The 20,483-nt window shown below is 45.2% G+C and overlaps 1 long non-coding RNA gene across 1 annotated transcript; it reads right to left on the reverse strand.

The window, feature by feature from the left end:
* Positions 1-450: 450 nt before the first annotated feature.
* Positions 451-7,458, reverse strand: Gm40940. Its single transcript, XR_873370.2, has 4 exons — positions 7,363-7,458; positions 6,568-7,116; positions 3,062-3,122; positions 451-732 (listed from the first exon to the last, which is right to left on the reverse strand). It is a non-coding gene; the product is annotated as a predicted gene, 40940 (long non-coding RNA).
* Between the last annotated feature and the right edge of the window lie 13,025 nt (positions 7,459-20,483).

Consider the following 20,483-nt stretch of genomic DNA (forward strand, 5'->3'; position numbering starts at 1 on the left):
CGTCTCTGAACCAGGCATGATGGCGCACACTTGCATGCAACCTCAGCCCACAGGAAGCTGAGGCAGGAGAGTCTAAATCCAAAGCCAGCCTAGGCTACGTAGGGAGTAGGGAGACCCTGCCCCCCCCCTCTCTCTCTCACACACACACACACACACACAAGCTCTTAAACTTGTAATATGCTCTATAATCCATGCATTATAATCTTTCAAAGAACACACATAAACACACCTATATCTTGGTTAGTTTGTGGGATATATATGTAATATGAAATTTACCATTTCTACCATTTTGAGTATAAGGTTCGGCAGCACTAAACAATTTTCTTTTTTTAAAAAAAGGATTTATTTATTTGTTATATGTACACTGTAGCTGTCTTCAGACACCCCAGAAGAGGGCATCAGATCTCATTACAGATGGTTGTGAGCCACCGTGTGGTTGCTGGGATTTAAACTCAGGACCTTCAGAAGAGCAGTCAGTGCTCTTAACTGATGAGCCATCTCTCCAGCCCCAACAATTTTCAACAATGTCACATAATCATCACAACTTCATCTCCAGAATATTTTCATTCCTAAGCAAAAGTTAGCTTTCCATTACTATGACAAAGCCGAATGAGGTAATCAATGTATAAAGAGGTAAGGTTCCTGTGGGCTCAGTTTTAGAGGTGGTGACTAGTTGGACACAGTGCTCGGGAGCCTGTGAGGGAGGCAACATATCACAGTATGAGTTCATACCTGAGGACAGAAAGACAAAAGAGAAAAGGACTAAAGTCACTAAAATTTATGTATCTCCTTCAAGGCCACATATTTGAACACACACAGTGACTTAACTTCCTCCCATTAAACTCCACCTCTCAAAGATTCTGCCACCTCCTGATAGCACCATAAGCTGAGAACCAGCTCCCCAACAGGTGACTCTTTGGAGAGCCACTTACCCAGACCACTGCAGAAGCTCCATATCCGTCTAACAAACACCATTTCCTATCCTCCACCCCTACAACCGATTCTATTTCCTATTTTCATGGGCTGATTGTATATCTCATATAAATGGAATTTCACATATACCTGTTTCTAGCTTTCTTTACCTAACATGATGTCCTCAAGGTTTGACCAGTTTATAACAGGTCTCAGGACTCCCACCCTTTTGTGACTGAATCCATTGGGTTTCCATTATATCTGCTCTGTCTTCTTCTGATCAGGGTCAAGGGTCATCTGGGTGCTTTCACCCTTGGAGTATCGTGGGCATCTCTGCTCTGATCATAGCTACTACCTCTTTGAGCTCCTGATTTCCATTCTTTTTGACACCGTATATGCCTTCAGTAGAACTGCCATGCTTCTAAGCTGATCCCACAGTTTACATTTTGAGGAGCTACAAGCACTGCTTTCAACTGGGCTGTTCCATGTCACTCTGGAACTAGCTATGCTCGAGGGCTCCTCGGCACTGGTCCTCCATCTACCACCAGAACTTTTTTCAGAAGTATTATCAACAACTACTCCATTGGGTTTTCTTTGTTATCAGTGTAAATGATGTATGCAGGGGTCGTGAATGCCTAGACACATGCTTTGGTCATGGACAACACCTCAGAGCCAATTCTGTCTCTTATGTAGCTTCCAGAAATCAAACTCTGGATGTCAGGCTTATGTACCCCTGTTCCCCCCTCCCCACCCCCAGCACCATTTCTTTTTCAAGTTAGTACACAAACTAATAAATCATAGTATGACTTTTTCATACACATTAAACAATAGCCATCCTAATGAATATGAAGTAAAGTCTCGCTGTAGGTTTGATTGTGTGTGTGTGTCTCTGTATCTGTGTGTCTATGTGATCAAAATAGCAGCTGACTGTGACAAGGATGGAAAAGACCTTTGCCATTAGATCCCAAGCCCTGTCCTGGAGGTAAGGCCAGCACAGCTCTCCCCAGAGAGGATGCAACTCCTGATCTTAGCTTAGATGCAGCTGAGTTCACCATAGTTTACAGAGACGTGTCAGGCTGAGAAGCTGGCCCCTGGCCAAGCCTCTTCAAACTCGCATCTAAGACCCCAGAACCTCTAAGGACAAGATGGGAAGGTGAGGTATACACCAGAGCCCAGGGTGCCCAAGAAGAGGGACACACGGGTGACCCAGATCTTGTTGAGAAAAGGGGTGGAGCTGTTGTGTTGCCAAAGCAAGTCATATGACAGCCAAGTCATATGACAGCCAAGTCAAGGTCCAGCCCAGACTCAAAGATAGAATCAGATATTAACAAGGGAAAAATTCAGAAACTGGGCTTCAGGTTAGCAATGAGGTTGGGACCTCAGAGATTAGGATCTGGGAAGAAATTGAAGCTAATTAACAGGAAGCAAGGTCAAAAACCAGAAGGCCCGATTTGGGTTTCTAAATTGAGATCATTTACGCAGGAAATTGGGGCTGGGGGAGGGGGGAAAGAAAACTAGAGAAGGCAGTGGAGTTCAAGGTCACCGAGTAAGTAAACCTTGTCAAATACAGAGAAGCAAACGGCCAGCATTTTGGCTGGGTCCTCCCCACCCAACCCCATTCCTAGCTACCTCTACTGATTGATAGTCTTCCTACATACAACCAATGCTATCCCCACAGGATTAGATTCTCCCCACAGGGCTATGATACCCTCAGAGTCTTTCCAAACCATGATAGTCATTCCTCATTTCTCCTGTGAAGTCAACAAGGCTTCCAGTCTCCGATGAACTTTCTTCTCACCCCCAACCCCAAGAAAAATCCAAAGACTGATTTTAGGGAACCATAGGGCCCAGAGAGGGGTGATGAAACAGAAGAAATGGAAGCATTTGTATGACAGAGATAACTCTCTCTCATAGCTCTCAGGTACAGCTCTCAGGTGGCCCAAGGTCCTGGCCTCCTCATGGCCATGTCTATACATATGCTGGGCCCTACCCTGAGGAGACCTATGAACACGAGAAATATCACCCTCAGGCAAGAGGGAGCTCAGCCTTGGTCAGCCTAGTCACAGGACCCTCTGGGGGACAAAAGAAAGGTGAGGTGACAGAACATATGGTCCTACCACCCTAAATAAAAGGTATGCCCCTAACTCACCCATGATTAGGAAGTACAGGCAGCCTCTGGGAGTTGAGACCATTGCTTGTCCTCCGAAGAGCTGAAAGAGAAGGCTGGGCTTTAGGGGGAGTTTCCAAGTTTAGTGGTACTTTGGCAACAGCCTAGAGAAAGCCTGACCTGCTGACCCAGTTCACCCATGTCTGGGCTTCTGACCCAAAAAGGCCATAGCCACATGTGTGGTCTTCTGAGCAGAAGGAAAACAAACACACCTGCCAGAGGGTAAGAGCAGTAGGCTCACCTGAGCCTCACACTGCTCTGATCCGCATCATGGTGCGGAGCAACAGGTGAGTGTACACACCTCACAGCCTGAGAGCACTGACAGCCCATGCTCTCTAACCCTCAGAGGGGTTTAAGTGACTTGCTCAGTCACCCTGCCCGTCAGGGGCAAATACAGTGGTGACAGTTAAATGAATGCTGGTTAATTTCATCAACTAAATCTCCTAGGATTTAAAATCACCTAGGAGACATAGCACCGGGTGCGTGTAATGAGGATATTGTCTTAACTGAGGAAGGAAGTCTACCTTCTTACGGGCTATCATATGCTGTCCGTTACCTCCCGGGGGATGAGGCTCTGGACTGAAGAGAACTGAGGTACTGAGCTGAGCACCAGCCTTTACCTCTCTCTGCCTCCTGACTGTGACCAGCTGCTCACACCACAGCCGCCATGCCTTGCCTGCCACGGTGGACTGGAATAAATTGTGAGCCAGATTAAACCCAACCATGACCAAGGAAACTTATGGGGAAAAGTTCATTTGGGGCTTATGGTTCCAAAGAGTTAGAGGGGTGAAATTGCTGTGCAGGCTTTTTAGAAGCTTAAAAACGGACAAACACCACAGCCTTGTTAGTCTAGGGCCTTTTATGGAGGTTGATATGCAATCAGTCAGACATGAGGGGGCGTGTGTGTGTGTGTGTGTGTGTGTCTGTCTGTGTGTCTGTGTGTGTCTGTGTACCTGTGTACATGCTTATGTGTCTGTACGTGTACGCCTGTGTCTATGAGTGTTTGTGTGTACATGTGTGTGTGAATGTATTTCTCTGTGTGTGTCTGTGTGTGTGCAAGCTCACGTGTGTGTACGTGTACACATGGGTCTGTGAATGTGTGTATGTGAGTGTGTGTGCATGTACATGTGTGTGTGTCTGTGTCTGTGTGTGTTTGTGCATGCTTACGTGTCTGTACGTGTATGTGTGTGTCTGTGTACATGTGTGTGTGTTTCTCTGTGTGTGTCTGTGTGTATGTCTGTGTGTGTATCTGTGTGTGTGCAAACTTACGTGTGTGTATGTGTGCACTTGTGTCTGTGACTGTGTGTGTGTACCTGTATCTGTGTGTCTGTGTGTATGTCTGTGTGTGTATCTGTGTGTGTATCTGTGTGTGTGCACTTGTGTCTGTGACTGTGTGTGTATATGTGTGTGTGTGTCTGCGTCTGTGTGTGTGTCTGTGTGTGTGTGCATGCTTATGTGTCTGTACTGTATGCATGTGGGAGTGTGTGTTTCTCTGTGTGTGTATGTGTGTGTGTGTGTGACTGTGTGTGTATTTCTGTGTGTGCAAGCTTACGTGTGTGTAGGTGTACACATGTGTCTGTGAGTGTGTGAGTGTGTGTGTGTGCACACACCCATGCCCATGCGCCCTGAGGAGCCTGTCAGCGCCTCATTTTCCAGGATGCAAGTTTCCCCCCTAACCGATAACACTCTAAATAACAGGTGAGTGACTCTGGCAGAAAGGAGATTGTCTGACCTCATTGTTTGCCTTTTCCCCCCTCTTTGTTCTTCACAAATAAAGGTTTTTTTAATAAACTGAAAGGTCCTCCGCGCTTGCCTGATGATAAAATGAAAGGAGCCAGTGAGGTATGGTACAACGTGGCGGCGAAAAGGGAGACGCTCATCAGAAAATAACAAAGGTGCAAGCTACAGATAAGGCAGCTGCCGGAGATTAATCCTGCCTGCCTGATTGTTTTCTTTAATACCAAAGCCTGCACTAGCAAGCGATAAGTTTGCTGAGTAATTTGGTTTGGGGTGAGGAAATAAAATTCAGGTAGGCCCTGTAATTGATTTCCCCTTCTTTAGTTTTCTAAACATTAAACAACAACAACCACAAAAGCCTGCCTTGGCTGCACTTTCTTTCTTCCCGATTCACTGTCTGTCCTGTCCTCTTCACACACACACACACACACACACACATACACACACACACACACACACACACTCCTTCTCAATCGCAAAAAGCGAAGGTAAGAAGAAGGTTAAGAGCAAGAAAGAAATGCTTTCCTTTACCCAGCAGTCTCTGGGAGGTTTGCATGAAATGGCTAAATTCAACTCTGCTGTGGATTGTCCACAGTAAGAAAAGAAAGGAAGAAGAAAGAAAGATCTTGGAGTCCCAAGCCCTTGTGCCTCTGACTGAAGGGCATCCAAGCAGAGGTCGTCAGTTTAAAATGAAGCTAGCTATTAGAATGACCTCACTCCAACCTGATAGTTGCTTTCATAGCAGGGGTGGGGATTGGAAGGCATCCATGCACCCTGGGACAGCACCTTCTCAAGATGCAAGCAGATGTCCCAGATGTATCTCCCAGCCAGGAGCTGTTAAAGGATGCTGAAGCCAGAAAGCGGGCATGCTACAGATTCACCCTCAGAACCAACCCTTCTTGTTAGACATGTGGTCTGGTTAAAGTGAAGCCAATAGAGTGGGCCCTGATTCATCGAAAGCAAACACAGGTACGGGAGACCACCACGAGAGGCCACACCAAGAAGATAGCCATCTGCTGAGTGGCAGAGAGAGCACTTCAGTAAAAAGCAGCCCTGCCAGCAGCACCTTGTCCCACACTCCTAATTTTGTATTTACTTGGTGGCACTGAGCAACAGTATCACTTTGTGGAAAGAGGGTATTTTTCTTTTCCTCTTCTTTTTATCCCCCTTGAGATAGGATTTCAAGTAGCCCAGGATGGCCTCACCTCAAACTTGATATGTAGCCAAAGATGGCCCTCAACTCCTCACCTTCCACCTCCACCTCCCAGATGCTGGGATCATAGGATGTGGCCCCACGCCCAGCTTCCTTCCCTTTGGTTTGAGGGTAATAACCCTAAGTTCACCTTTTCTTCATATCCATCGGAGCCCGAGAGCTTCTGATAGTGTGACACACAACACTAATGAAGAGTCTAAAGAGGGGAAGCTTAGTGTATCCTGGCACTTCCTTCAGTAGATGGGAAGACCAACATCCCCTTCTTACCTAGGACAGTTGGTCATGGATGGATGGTACCCATAACAAGCACTGAGTCAGCCACTTCCCCGCCTCTGTCTGGTAGGGTAGGAGCCCCGCTTGCTGTTTGCACTTACAGGTTGGACGATGTGCTGGTGACAAGCAGCCAGCCAACATATGTGCGTAAGCCACACACAGCAATGCCATCTCTCCTTCTCATCTCATGCTATGGACAAGCATGAACCGACCATGGCCCACTCTGATTCAGTACATCTGGGCCACTGAGGCAGAGAACGCATACCTCACCGATTCCCAGGTGGCGGGTGCTGGTGAGGAAGACCACTCCTGGGATTCTGCGGGATACCGGAAGAGGTGTGAGGATAGAGTCCTATCGGGACAAAATGAACAACCCCCAGATTGCTCATCTGGCTGCTCACTTCCCATTTTATCTATGAATGAAATGGGAAAACCATTTCTGGTTTCTCACAGAGACCAGTGACATGAAAGTCCCTGAACAAATTCCCTGGAAAGTTGCGCGGCCACCTCCATCCTCCAGCTCGCCAGTTCCAAGGGAAGGGGTGACAACCTGATGAAGGAGCTGCTGTGCAGATGCCCTGGGTTAGTGTCACCTTGGAAAGTGACTGAGGAGCCGGCAGACATTTTTTTTTCTCCATGGCAGCTATTTCTTGAGGTCTGAGTGACTGGCCAGGGGCTGGGTTTTCAGCTTTCCACAGTCCACCTCCAAGCTAGTCAGGGGGTTGATTGAAGTCTTGAGAGTAGGTGAAGCTCTTGCAACAGTCTCCAGGATGTCTTTCTGCTCTCCCAAGCAGCCCTGGTAGCAACACCTGACCTGTCAGAAGCACCAGGAGAAGGGTGAGGACCCAGTGCTGGTCTAACTAGAATCTCCCTGAGCACTTGACTCTACTCGCGCTGATTTACAGTAAAATAAATAAATAAATAAATAAATAACGGAAGCTCAGAAGCGTGGGTAGATCAACCCCATGGGATAGGTCATCTTCAATGTCGACTTGACTGGATTTTGAATCCCCATGGAAACACACCTCATGGTATGTCTAACTGGGCAGGGAAGACTTACATGGAACGTGGGGAGCACCATTTCAGGGGCCGACGTTCCCAACTAAATAAATGCTCCAAAGAGAGGCTGGCAAGAAAAGAAAGAGGAACTTGTCACCAAACCTGATGGCCTGAGTTTGATCCCTGGGACCCAATGTTGGAAGGAGAAAACCCGACTCCAGCAAGCTGTCCTCTGACCTCTGCCTGTGTGCTCACACATAAACAATAAACAAACAAACAAATCATGAAGGTTCTAAAGACAAACTAAAATGCGTCCCCATTTTCCAAAAGCCTAGGCATAGCCTACAAAAGGAAGCCTTTATAAAGAAATAGAAGCTGGAGAGCCTGGTCCTGCCTTAGCTCCTGCCCATTTCCAAACGATAAGAATTAAAGAGCCAATTGCCTCCAGCGGTGTCATTCTGATGACCCCAAAGTGTGGGTCTGATAATTCTGGTCCACTACTTCAGGGTCAGAGCAGAAAGATATACCATTGTACCAGATAAGAACAATACTATGCTTTGACTCTTTGTGGCCCTCCAAAACTTAACCACACACACACACACACACACACACACACACACACACACACACGCCACAGTATGAGTGTGAGGTCTTTGGGAAAGAACTGGTCTTGGGGCTCCAGTCTGATGAAGAGGAACAGGAACTGTGTAAATGAAGCTCTCTGTATAGCATGTGCCCCCTTTTGCCCTTCTGCTTATCTGAAGTCATCAGGATAAAGCAACGTCTTGGAAGTGGACACAGTCAACCCTCAGCACCATCAGGAGTCTCTGGTACCTCCAATGTGGACTTTCCATTTTCTATGAATGAAGGAATAATCACTGCAGGCTATTTACAAACTAATTCATTACAGATACCCAAACAGACTAAGAACAATCACAATGGAGGCAATCTGTTAACAGACTGTTGAAACCATGGGATGTGGTGATGCGTGCCTATAATCTTAGCATTCAGGAGGTAGAGGCAGGAGTTCAAGGTCATCCTCAGCTACAAATGGAGTTCAAGGTCAGTGCCCCCGAAAGCAAAGTTCAAATAAAATAATAGATGTTTCAAGCAAAGACCTCTAGGAGGTTTTGGCACAGCTATAGAACCTAAGCAGGGATTTTCTACTCTAAAGCCTTCATTTACTCATCTGTTAAATGGGGACAATAATAGCTAACTCACGGGATCATTGTGACCTGTGGGGAACTGACTATGTAAAGCTCTCAACATGCTTTCTGGGCTCAGAATAGTGGCTATGATGGTGGCAGTTTCACCTCAATTCCATGGTCTTTCCAAAGATCTTAGGTCAGTATAAGACAGATGAGATGTGAACAATAACTTTGTCTTTGAGGAAAGAAAGGCTAATGTCACGGTTTATAAATAACTCTCCTGGCTACAGAAGAATGTTATCTCTGTCCCCTCTGGGCCAGCCTAATTTAATCCACTACCGTGACTTCCTTTGAATGGAAAGAGGAGAATGATAAAGAATCCATAAGAAAACATGAGGTGGCAGGAAGATCAAGAAGGTGTTAACTGATGTGGGAAAGGAATCCGGGAACTAGGTTAGTGTTCTATGAAAGACCCCCCCCCCCAAAAAAAAAAACCAGAGTGAAAAGAACTAATTGAAGAATGAGGGAGTTTTCTTCACCAGTGCTGGTGGAGTAAAAATATAATTATCTCTGATTCATGGAGATTGCTACAATGTGACTCATTTACCAAAACAGTTACTTGCAGAATTGCATTTGTGACTGTGGGAAGACCACGTGGGAGAGCCAGAGCTGTCTGAAATCCCAAACATTGCTCATTTTCAGGATGACACCTTGAAGGAGACTCTGCTTTTTTTTCCCAGGTGGCTTCCCATGCTTCTCTAGGGCCGTTTGCAACATCAGGACCACGGAGCCTTTCCTGTGAGATGGGGAGACTTCAGGAGGCGGATCCAGCCCAAGTTCCAGGATGGCTTTCTCTTTCCTGTCCTGGGCAAGATCCCATTAACATGCCGATTCCCTTCTTTCTCTAGCAGCGAGGCCTCAGCTCAGAGGCAGCTGTGTGTTTGGTTTCTTTCACATACTGAGTTGATGGCTTGTTCTTCAAGCTTGCACACAAGCCTAGCAACTACCTCGCACCCCTGATTGTTAGTTGTCGGGTTGCTCTAAGAAAGGAAAACTGGCATTTTGCAATTAAGCATTTCTGACGCCCCACTATGGCTGTCTGGGCAATCACCTCCATAGAAAAGAGCTGTTTAAAGGCCCAAGCCTTGGAAGGTCTGCACACAACTGTGAGAAGAAGGCCTCTGGGTCAGGCCTGTGTGGGAAGGAACAGCTCAGTATACCTACTGAGTGCTTCCTGATCAAGCAGGAGAAGCTGGGTTCAGATCCCCGGAGCCCACTTAAAACTGAGGACATAGCTGGGCATGTATAATCTCGGGTGTGAAGGGAAGAGAGAGGTGGATCCCAGGGACTTGCTGCAGAATTAATGAGTTCCAAATTCACTGAAGATGTGGTTTCAAAAACAATGAGGTAGACATGGAGGGAGGGAGACACAAATGACTGTACCTGCACACACACACACACACACACACATGAATACACATATCATACACCAACACACACATAAGCCACACACATATACATACATCATACACCAGCATACACATAAACCACACATACATACATACATCATACACCAACACACACACACATAAACCATACATACACATACATACATACATCATACACCAATACACACACATAAACCACACATACACATACATACATACATCATACACCAACACACACATAAACCACACATACATACATACATCATACACCAACACACACATAAACCACACATACACATACATATATACATCATATACCAACACACACATAAACCACACATACACATACATACATACATACATCAAACACTAACACACACATAAACCACACATACATACATACATCATACATCAATATACATTGAAACCACATATATACATATACACATAATACATCATACACTAATACACACATGTAGTGGCATACAAGATTATAAAACATAAAATGTATGGCCCAGGAAGAGATTTTTTAAAAAGTATATTTCTCACCCAGTTAAAAAAAAAAATCTTCAAGGAGAACTATCCAGAAAAAGGCAGACACAAATAGTTCTGAAAGGACCAGAGTAATGGAAACAAATCCCACCGCAGACTAATGAAGAGTGTTTCAGAGCAGGTTGAGACCCTAACGGATACAAATGAGGATCATTATCTTTCCTGAGTCCTCTGTTCAGTGTAGGATAAGAACCGTGCAAATAGAAGGAGATGACCAGGGCTCTAATGGTAGAATGATAACTGCAGCAGACCAGAGGCTCTTAATAAGAGCCATTATCATCTCCAGCCCCAGAGCCACGTGAGGGTCTGAAGATCGTCACTATAGATGACGCTTAGCTGTCCTCGTCCAGGAGTGACTAATGCTTTAGGGGCCACCCACACCCCCCCCCCCGGGAAGCATGAAAGCCAGACAATTCCAGACAAGGATTTTTGAAGCTGGGAAACAGTCACAGTGTGTTTTAGTATGAAGTGCCTACTATGTGTGAGGTGTGCATGATTTCATTTAATCCCATCTAGAGCCCTCACTTGGAACATATGGATAACTGAGGTTTGAGGCTGAGTCACTTATCTGAGGTTAAACAGTAAATGCCAGGTCAGCTCTGAGAGGTGGGTTTTAAGGTCAGCTCTAGGAAGAGGTGACAAGAAAAACCGGCATTCACATCATGTCAGGACAGAAAGAAAGGAAAGACCTTTCTGCCTAAGGACCAGATGCAGATCTTGCAGGCAAAACTGCCCCACAAACTGTGGCTGAAGACAGCGGTACTCTTTTGTCTCCTCTCGGGTTTGAAGTTTTGGTGGCTTATTGGGATCATGCATCCGTGCATCACATGCTGTCAGCTGGTGGTGGCCCCTCTGGAGGGGGAAGAACCACTTCTAAGATGGCTCACGTGTCAGGGAGGGAATACTAACTGGGAACAGGGGCTGAGAGGCCTCCATTGTGCCTTGGAGCAATTCTCACCACTATGCTATTGCATTCTATTGAAAAGACCTAGTCCTGGATACACCTCTCTCTATGTGTGTTAGCTCCACAGCTGGGCGTGTCTAACTAGCTTGGTGTCCTCAGCACCGCAGTGTGGAAGGCATTTCTTGTGTGCTTTGAGGCATCTTCCTAGGAGTCATTGGTGTGCTGAGCAGTTCTAGGCCCTGTCAGTGGAGGGAAGCTATCCCTCCTCATTCTGCCTTACAGAATGACTGAATCTGGTGCCAAAGGGGCCCAGTCCTCTAACTGCAATACCCACTACATGACAGTGTGCTCTGTGGACTCAAGACAGTGTCCCTTAACGACTAACTTTCCCTAATCTTCTCCTATAGTTAATGTAAGAACTAAGGTGGGAAAGTGATGTGGGTTTGGCTTTTAGTTTTTGTCCTTAGAGTGAAATCCAAAGTCCTGAACCCCACCCCAGCTCCTTCCCTTCATGTTCCTGCATCCCCACTCAACTACGGGCTCAGTATCCTGTCTCTTTAACTTCTTGTAATTTCTCCCACAGCATCTAGATTAAGCTTATGGCTAAATAGCAATAGCATGCTGTGCAGACAACCCTGCATCCATTCCAGACGTTGCCTTTGAGAAGACAGACAGCTTCTGCCTCTGCTCTCTGGAAACTCTGATGCCATGCTGAAAGAATCCCAATAGCCATGTGGCAAGGCTACTTGAAAAATCAGTTCCTACAAGAGCTTCCAATGTACTTCTCAAGATCACTGTCTGTGGTGGTTTGAATATGCTTGGCCCAGGGAGTGGCACTATTTGAAGGTGTGGCCTTGTTAGAGTGGGTGTGGTCTTGTTGGAGTAGGTGTGGCCTTCATGGAGTAGGTGTGGCCTTGTTGGAGTGGTGTGGCCTTGTTGGAGTAGTTATATCACTGTGGCCATGGGCTTTAAGACCCTCATCCTAGCTGCCTAGAAGCCAGTTTTCTCCTAGCAGCCTTCAGATGAAGGTGTAGAACTCTCAGCTCCTCCTGCACCATGCCTGCCTGGATACTGCCATGCTCCCACCTTGATGATAATGGACTGAACCTCTAAACCTGTAAGCCAGCCCCAATGAAATGTTGTCCTTTATAAGAGCTGCCTTGGTCATGTTGCCTGTTCATAGTACTAAAGCCCTAAAGCAGTGTCCTTTACCAAATGCTGGATGGGAAGCAAACTCCATTTGTTTTCTCACCTATTCTCCATTATCACAGTCCCTAAGGGAGCCCAACGTCAGCAGCAGCCTTTCAGTTTGCCAATCATCAGTCCATCTGTCAAAGGGAATTCTGGGAGTTTGGATCCTCCCAGATAATTTAACTAGTAGGTCAAGCCTAAGTTCCATAGTATGTTGGCATCTTTGCAGTTAGAAGACTGGGCCCCTTGGTGCCAGATTCAGTCATTCTATAAGGCAGAATGAAGAGGGATAACTTCCTTCTACTGACAGGGCCTAGAACTGCTCAGCACGCTAAGAACTACTAGGAAGATGCCACAAAGCACACAAGAAATGCCTTCCACACTGAGGCGCTGAGGACACCAAGTTAGTTAGACACACCCAGCTGTAGAGTTAACACACAGAGAGAGGAGCGTGTCCAGGACTAGGTCTTTTCAATAGAGTGAAATAGCATAGTGGTAAGAATTGCTCAAAGGTTACAATAAGACCACAGAATAGGTTGTGACATTGCTGGGAGAAATGGTTTGAAGCCTGAATTTAGGGAAAGCACTTGAGGCAGAGAGAACATTAGGAAAGGCGTCCTACCATGTCAAACACTCACATGTGTGTTTGTGAGCAGGAGATGCATAACAAAGAGGCGCTACTGAGATAGAACTTCCATCTAAGCTGCAGAGAGGGATGAAGAGGAAGAGATGACTTTGAGCATTGACTTTGAGCATTGCCAGAGGGGCTGTGTGCTGTATTAAGAAACTTGGCAGCTCCTCTGTCATTTTCAATGACTCTTTTTCAAGAAGAAGAATAGCTTGATGAGGTTTATGCCTTCCATAAATTATTCTTTTGGAATGTAAGAATGGATAAAATTGGAGCAAGATTGAAAATAGAGAGATTCAACAGCAAGTACCACCCTAGTTTAACAAGGTAATAAAGGCAGGTCTGTGGGAATGGAAAATACACTACAGATCTGAGAAAAGACTGAAGTTGCATTATAGGACTTAGCAATTGATTCGATGTAAGAAGGGAACCGAGGAGAGACTCGGACACAGAAAAGACAATGAGTCCAGATGAACATGTGGAATACTCAGGGACAACTCAGACTGGAGGTGGCCAGTGTTCACCAGGATGTAGGAGTTCAAGGTTGAAAGTAGTCACTAAGCTACCTATGGGGATGTGTGGCCTCATTGTGTGGGGAACACATGACATGGGTGTTTGGCATTCCACGGACTAGGAAGAGCAGCGAAAACAGTCACCAAACAGCAAATGAAAGGGATGCTGATGAGGATGTGGGCGAGGAGGAACCCTCACCCACCGCTGGTGTGGGTGTAAATGGGGTGCCGCCATGTTTAGGCTCCTCGACATGTACATACAGTGTGAATCATGAATACTGTCAACTCGAAAGAATCTAGAATCACCTAGGAGACAATCTAGAATCACTTAGGAGATGAGGTTCTGGAAAGGTGTGTGCAGGATTATCTGCATTAGCTTAGTTTAGGCGGGAAGACCCACTTGACTGTGGGCAATACCGTCCCATTGGCTGGGGTTCTGGACAGAATAAAAGGCAGAGGGAAGCTAAGCAACAGTATTCACTGCTTTCTGCTGCTGAAGTGCAGATGCAATGTGGCCAGCCCCTCAGCCCCTCCAGCTCATGATGACTCACTTGCCATGACAGACCGTATCCCCTAGAACTGTAAGCTGAAACAAACCCTTTCTCCATTAAGTTGTTTCTTGATGCTATTTTGTCTCAGCAGTAAAGACAGTAACTAATCTACAATGGGCTCATCTACCTCTACAAGACAGGATTCTGGGAAGAGGTCCATGCAAGACAGATTAAAAAAAAAGAAAGAAAGCTTAAGGCATGTGTCAAGGAAGCCTCAGGTTCTCGGAGTTCTTAGCCTAATCTAAGAAAAGAGCTGCTAGTGGCTATGAATGGACTTGTCCTCTCTTAGTTCCACAAAGTTCTGTCCTACATGGAGGAGCCCAGGCACCAGGGACCAGACAGTGCTCTTTAAAGCACAGGGTGTATTGCAGCTGCCATCTCTGCCCAAGCCTGGGGCAACACAGACTGTCTTTCAGCCAGCATTGTCTCGAGAAAATGCCGAAGTTGGGTAGGTATCCATTCAATGCTGTCTTCCAGATTTGCATAGTTCCCAAGTAGCCTGTCATGAGATCTGTTTCTTAAAGGGAAGACTCTTGCCAGTCAATGACACATTGACTGGAATCCCTAATAGACCACAACTTACAGGTATTTGCTAGGGAGTTTTTCCTCTGTTCACTGTCAGCTTGAGTGAATCCATAAGGCTGGGCCAGAAAATAATGAGAGCTGGTGTTGGGGGATGGGGGGGGAGGGATGGGGGTTGAGGGGAGATATCAGGAAACGCACTTCAGAGCCAGAAGGCTACTGAGCTGATTCTGTCTCACGAGTCCCCAGCTGTGCAGAAAGCAGGTCACCTTCAGAGTGAGATCTGTTCATCATGCAGTCTGCAGGGCTTTCATGCAGGAGAAATCCTCTGCCCCTGACTTCCATGCAAGTCTTGAGTTCACATGCCATTAGCAGCCTGCAGAGACATGGGCCAATATGAAGTGGGCTGTCCAGAGAGCTTAAGGCAATATTAACTTCCTAAGAAAGAAAACTTAAAGCAATATTAGCTTTCTTTCTAGGAAATTAAAATGCCTCCAAAAAGACAGAAATGGCTTTATATATAGTATATATAATATTTATATAGCAAACATAATATTTAATAATAGAATTAAGTAGTTAGCAAGTGACTAAGTTGTGTGTGTATGTGTATGTCTCTCTCTCTCTCTCTCTCTCTCTCTCTCTCTCTGTGTGTGTGTGTGTGTGTGTGTGTGTGTGTGTGTGTGTGTGTGTTTGAGACAGGATCTCATTATATAGTTCAGACTGGCTTCAAACTCACTCTGTAGCTCAGGCTGGTCTCAAAACTCATAGCAATCTACTGCCTTGGCCTCCTGAGTGCTGAGATTATAAGCATGCAACACCGTGCCCAGCTACATTTTACGTGTGCATACACACGTAATATTTTAATATAGTTGTAGAGTTTTCACAGTGTTCCTTTGAAGGCACACCTCTTCTTCTTGTACAGTAGAGCTGAGCAGTGCTTCAAGGGTGTTTTCTGAAGTATCAGCATTCTAAAGTTATACTCCAACATTAATTTCCTATAATGGCGTCTAAAACCTTATTATCTGCATTTTATTGCTAGGAAAGCTAAGATGTGGAGCATTTAAATGACTAATCAAGGGACAGAATTGGAAGTAGCACCTAATATTTTATCCGACCTACTAAATCACACTGCCCAACGAGGCGCATCTCTGTGTACACTGATCTACTTCAGGGGGATACTGAAGTCCTCGCCGCTGGCCTATTAGGAATCTACAGTTAGTCAGCACCTATTAAATTTTTGTCAAGTAATTTCATTCTTTATAAGAAACGGAATGGGACTTCAGACTTTAGGAAGTCAAACTACTTTTAAATTTGGAAGAGAACGAAAAAGGTAGGGCAGAACATCTAATGTCAATATTTTAAATGTCCTGATTTATAGCAAAGAATAAGAATCATGTCTAGGAGGAACTTAGGTTATGCATAACGTGTTCATAACGTGTTCAGAACATGTGACCATATTGTCTGAACATTCCTCTGTTTTAACTTCCCCCCTCCTCCTCCTCTTCCTTCCCCCTCCTCCCACCCCTCCTCTTCCCAAGCACTGTTTTCTGCCTTGTGTCTATTTCCACCTGTACCCCGTTTCTCTCCCCTACTAATTCTAAAAGGAATAGGTGACCTTCCTGTTCCCGTGTCTCTCTGCATTCTGGAGCAGTGCCTTGCTCGCTGGAGCTGCTCAGGAGGAGCTGTTGAATGAAAACCAGACTGAGTATGTTATGTAGCAGAAGCGGGATAAACTACGCTGCCTGTTCTGTTGCTGGATCCGTTATCAGAAGCCCTGTAAAGGGTGGGGCCTTGGGAGAGCTGAGAAGAGTGAAACCAGAAAGTCTAACACTCTAAAATCACAAGGTGGGTCAGTATCTGTAGAGAAGCTTCGGCTGCCATGGAACAAAATCAAGATGAGCACAGGTCTTTCCGAGGAAGATGCACGTGTTCCTCATCAGACCAAAGGACGGCCTAGATAAGAAGCATCTTTAGTGAGCAGTGCTTGTTTTAACTACACGGGGGATCCCTTCTCAGTGAATTCTACTCAAAGAAAAGCCTGTTCAATGTGGAGCAAGAAGAATCCCCCAAAAGGAGAAGGCCCCATGTTCTCCTGAAGAAATGAAGTAAATAAGATTCTGATGTCTGTATCTAAGCTAAACCTTCCAAGTAGCTTTTAACCATTGCATTTGATGGTGTCTGGAAAATAAATTTGTTCACATCATTGAACAGTTGTGGACAGTCCAGCTTCCAAAATTCAGGATGTATATTAATAGCCTGAATCAGAGTTGCTGAAGGATTAATTCTGGAAAAAGCCCCTACCTCACACAGATGGAGTCCCAGAGCTGGGGGGGGGGGGTCAATGTTTAATCAATCAATAGACATTTGTTTTATGATATAAGGTTTACACTGCCCTCCATCTGGAGTAAGTGGAAGAATGAAGAAGAAAAAGAGAATCTGTCAGAAGCAAAATTACTTCTTGTTAGCTTTGCCCTGTCGCCTCAATTCAGCCGGGTACATGTTAATCTTTTCTATGACTTAAATAAGGCAATAGAAAGTGATTATGTTAACCCTCTGTGGATTTCTCAAAGAGCCTCATCTCAACCCGAAAGTTTAGGCCACACTCGCCATGAGCTGTCAGAGTTCTGTCTCACAATGTGATCGAATAATTTGCCAGTGACTTTGTAGACTCCATCAAGTCTACCAACTATGCAAAGTTCTGTTGTTCTAAGTTCCCTTTCTCTCACCAGCACCTCCACACTGGGTTCACTGTCTAAGTCTAGAGGCACTGTGGTAGAATGCAAATAATACAAAACTTTATATACAAATAAACTTCATTTAAACTCTAATCATATGCATTGCCTGTGTGGGCCCCTGAGCAGCATATTAACACGTCTTGAAGATTTCTTTAACTGAAAGAGGGTAGCAGCCTTTGTCTACCCCCACAGAGCTGTTGTTAGGGTTAGATGAGATCACATGTCAGATATACTTGAGATGTGATGGCCTTCAAGTCATGCCTCTCTCTCTCTCTCTCTCTCTCTCTCTCTCTCTCTCTCGCTCTCTCTCTCTCTCTCTCTCTCTTTCTCCACTAGAATGCAAGGTTTCATTGATATGGAAACATTTCCTGAACTTACTCATTCACAAGGCCAAAGCGTGACATCCAAGAAGCAATCCAACACTTTTCATTGCTTAGAAGAACTAGTTTAAAAGGCAGAGAAAAATAAAGACAAACATCACCAGAGAGAAAGATTGTATTAACCTGGCAGATCGTATCGTATAATATATCCTTTATGGTACATATATGAAGAGGATATTTTCCTTGCATGGGAGTAGAAGGTATGGTATGGGAGGGGTACACACTCTCCTGACTGGCTGCAGGGGTGTGGAGGGTGGACAGAAAGCCTCCTTAACCGTTTCCCACTTTGCCACCAGTGAGTTGGCTCCCACACAATGAAAGCCTTCTGAAGGGTCTCCAAGCCTTCCATACACTCAGTGATGGCTGCCAACAGTGTACAGAAGATCAGAAAAATCTAAAGCAGTGGTTCTCAGCCTTCCTGATGCTGCAACCCTTTAGCACAGTTCCTTATGTTTCAGTAAACCCCAACCACATAGTTCATAATTCATATTCATAATCAGAATTTTGCTGCTATTATAAATTATAATGTAAGTATCTGATACGCAGGATATCTGATGTGGGACCCCCAGGGTCACGGCCCACAGGTTGAGAACTGCTGGTCTAAAGCTTTCATTGTGTTTAAGTTCCTAGATCTGCACCAAGCAGTCTCCAGTAACAAATAGCAATGGTTCTCACAGTCACAAGGTTTATTAAATTTAGTTGCAAAGTCATAATGTCTACATTAATGGGATACAGTGTGAGGCTCTGATATAGATATAGATAGATAGATAGATAGATAGATATAGATATATGTGTGTGTTTGTGTGTATATACATATATATGTATATATATATATGCACACATACATATGTATGTATATATATCACAACATCTATATACACACACATACACAATTCAGAATAATTGAATCAGATTAGCCTGCCATCACTTTGCCTTCCGTTTTCGGTAGAGATATACTTGAAATGTATTCTCTCAGCTGTTTTGCAATATACAGTTCCCAATTCCTGTTCAGCTCAGGGATGTGTGGGCAGCCACTAGAATGAGGCATGAAGTAAGCAGGGACTAATGAATATTAAATAAAAATCTCCTTCCTTACCCAGTCACCCATTGGAACATTGAGCGTGGTTTCGCAACCCAAACCATTGTTCAGCCACCTCGTCTGTCTCTGGTTGTCCCACCTCCCTGACTGCCGGTTGCTAAACCACGGGGCAAATCCATCACCCGGAGTACCTTCAACCTGCTACTCTCATCCGACATGCTTTGTAGCACAATAGGAAATGTCTTCTGTATTAAGAAGCCACAGTAGAGATTCTACACTGTTTGATGGTTCTTTGGCTGAGGAGGTCCCACAGGAATGTCCATTAAGCATGCTCTGTCATGAAATCAAATGCATCTAGACAGAACAGAGTGGATTTCATTCCTCTAAGGGAAGCAAAGGCTGAACAGAGGATAGCCAATAACATTATTACAGCACACAATCCAAGAAATATCATATTCATTTCTCTTTAACGCAACGCAAGCTAAATTCTGAGCACCTTGCCCTATGGCTAGGAAAGTCAAACCCAGTCTCCTTTGGAGTTCTCCAACAAAGCAGGATCTTATACAACACTAACCCTGGAGAGGCCCCACTGACCACCAGGGAGCACATAAACCAACCACGGCCTCGAGTGGGGTCAGGGCTTTGGGCTACAGCAGCTCAGTCCACTTTGGGTCTTTTCATGGGGACTTTAGCTCTACTCCATCCCTTGACAAACTTGAACTTCCCTGCTTCAAAAGTGAGCCAGGAAGGCGTCCTCTCTAGGTGTGTACCTCCAGTAGGTGAAAGAGACTTGAAATGGTTTCTGCATGATGGATAAACTCAATCGACCCCACCCTCTTCATGGAGGATACGTGAGCCACCTGTCTCCTCCGTCTTGATGATTCTGCCTTCCTCTCTGAAGTTATATAATCACACCCATCCATAGGCCTTTCTTTCTTTCTTTCTTTCTTTCTTTCTTTCTTTCTTTCTTTCTCTCTCTCTCTCTCTCTCTCTCTCTCTCTCTCTCTCTCTCTCTTTCTCTCTCTCTTTCTTTTTTTTTTTGAAGATAAAACTCAAATTTCAGTTAGAAATGGAAGCCCAGAGTGACTTAAAGAGACAAGCAGGACATGTTTTAAACAAACAAGGATGAGAGTTGTCTTTGTCAGGGTCAGTATGCATGCTCACCTCCTGCTTGAAGAAGCCCTGTGACGACTGATTTTGTCAACTTAAGCAGATCTAGGATCAAGTGGGAGACCTGCCTTTGGGTATGTCTGTGAGGGGTTGTCTAGATTGTGATCGCCTCCGGGCAGTCTTAGGAAGGGTCACTCAGATTGGGTTAACTGAGATGAGAAGACATCTTAACTGTGGGCAGTGCCATTCCACAGGCTGGGGTCCTTGGCTGAATGAAAAAGAGGCTCAGAAGGAGAACATTCGCTACTTACTTCCTGCTTCCTGACAGCAAGTGTAATGTGGTCAGCCACCCCCAGCTCCTGACACTAGGACTCCTCACTGTAACGGATTGCACCCTCAAGCTGAGAATCAAAAAGGAAAAAAAAATAAACTCTTTGTCCTTTAGGCAGATTTTAGAAGGTA

This window comes from Mus musculus, chromosome 13 (assembly GCF_000001635.26).
Source record: "Mus musculus strain C57BL/6J chromosome 13, GRCm38.p6 C57BL/6J".
In the NCBI taxonomy this organism is placed as follows: Eukaryota; Metazoa; Chordata; class Mammalia; order Rodentia; family Muridae; genus Mus; species Mus musculus.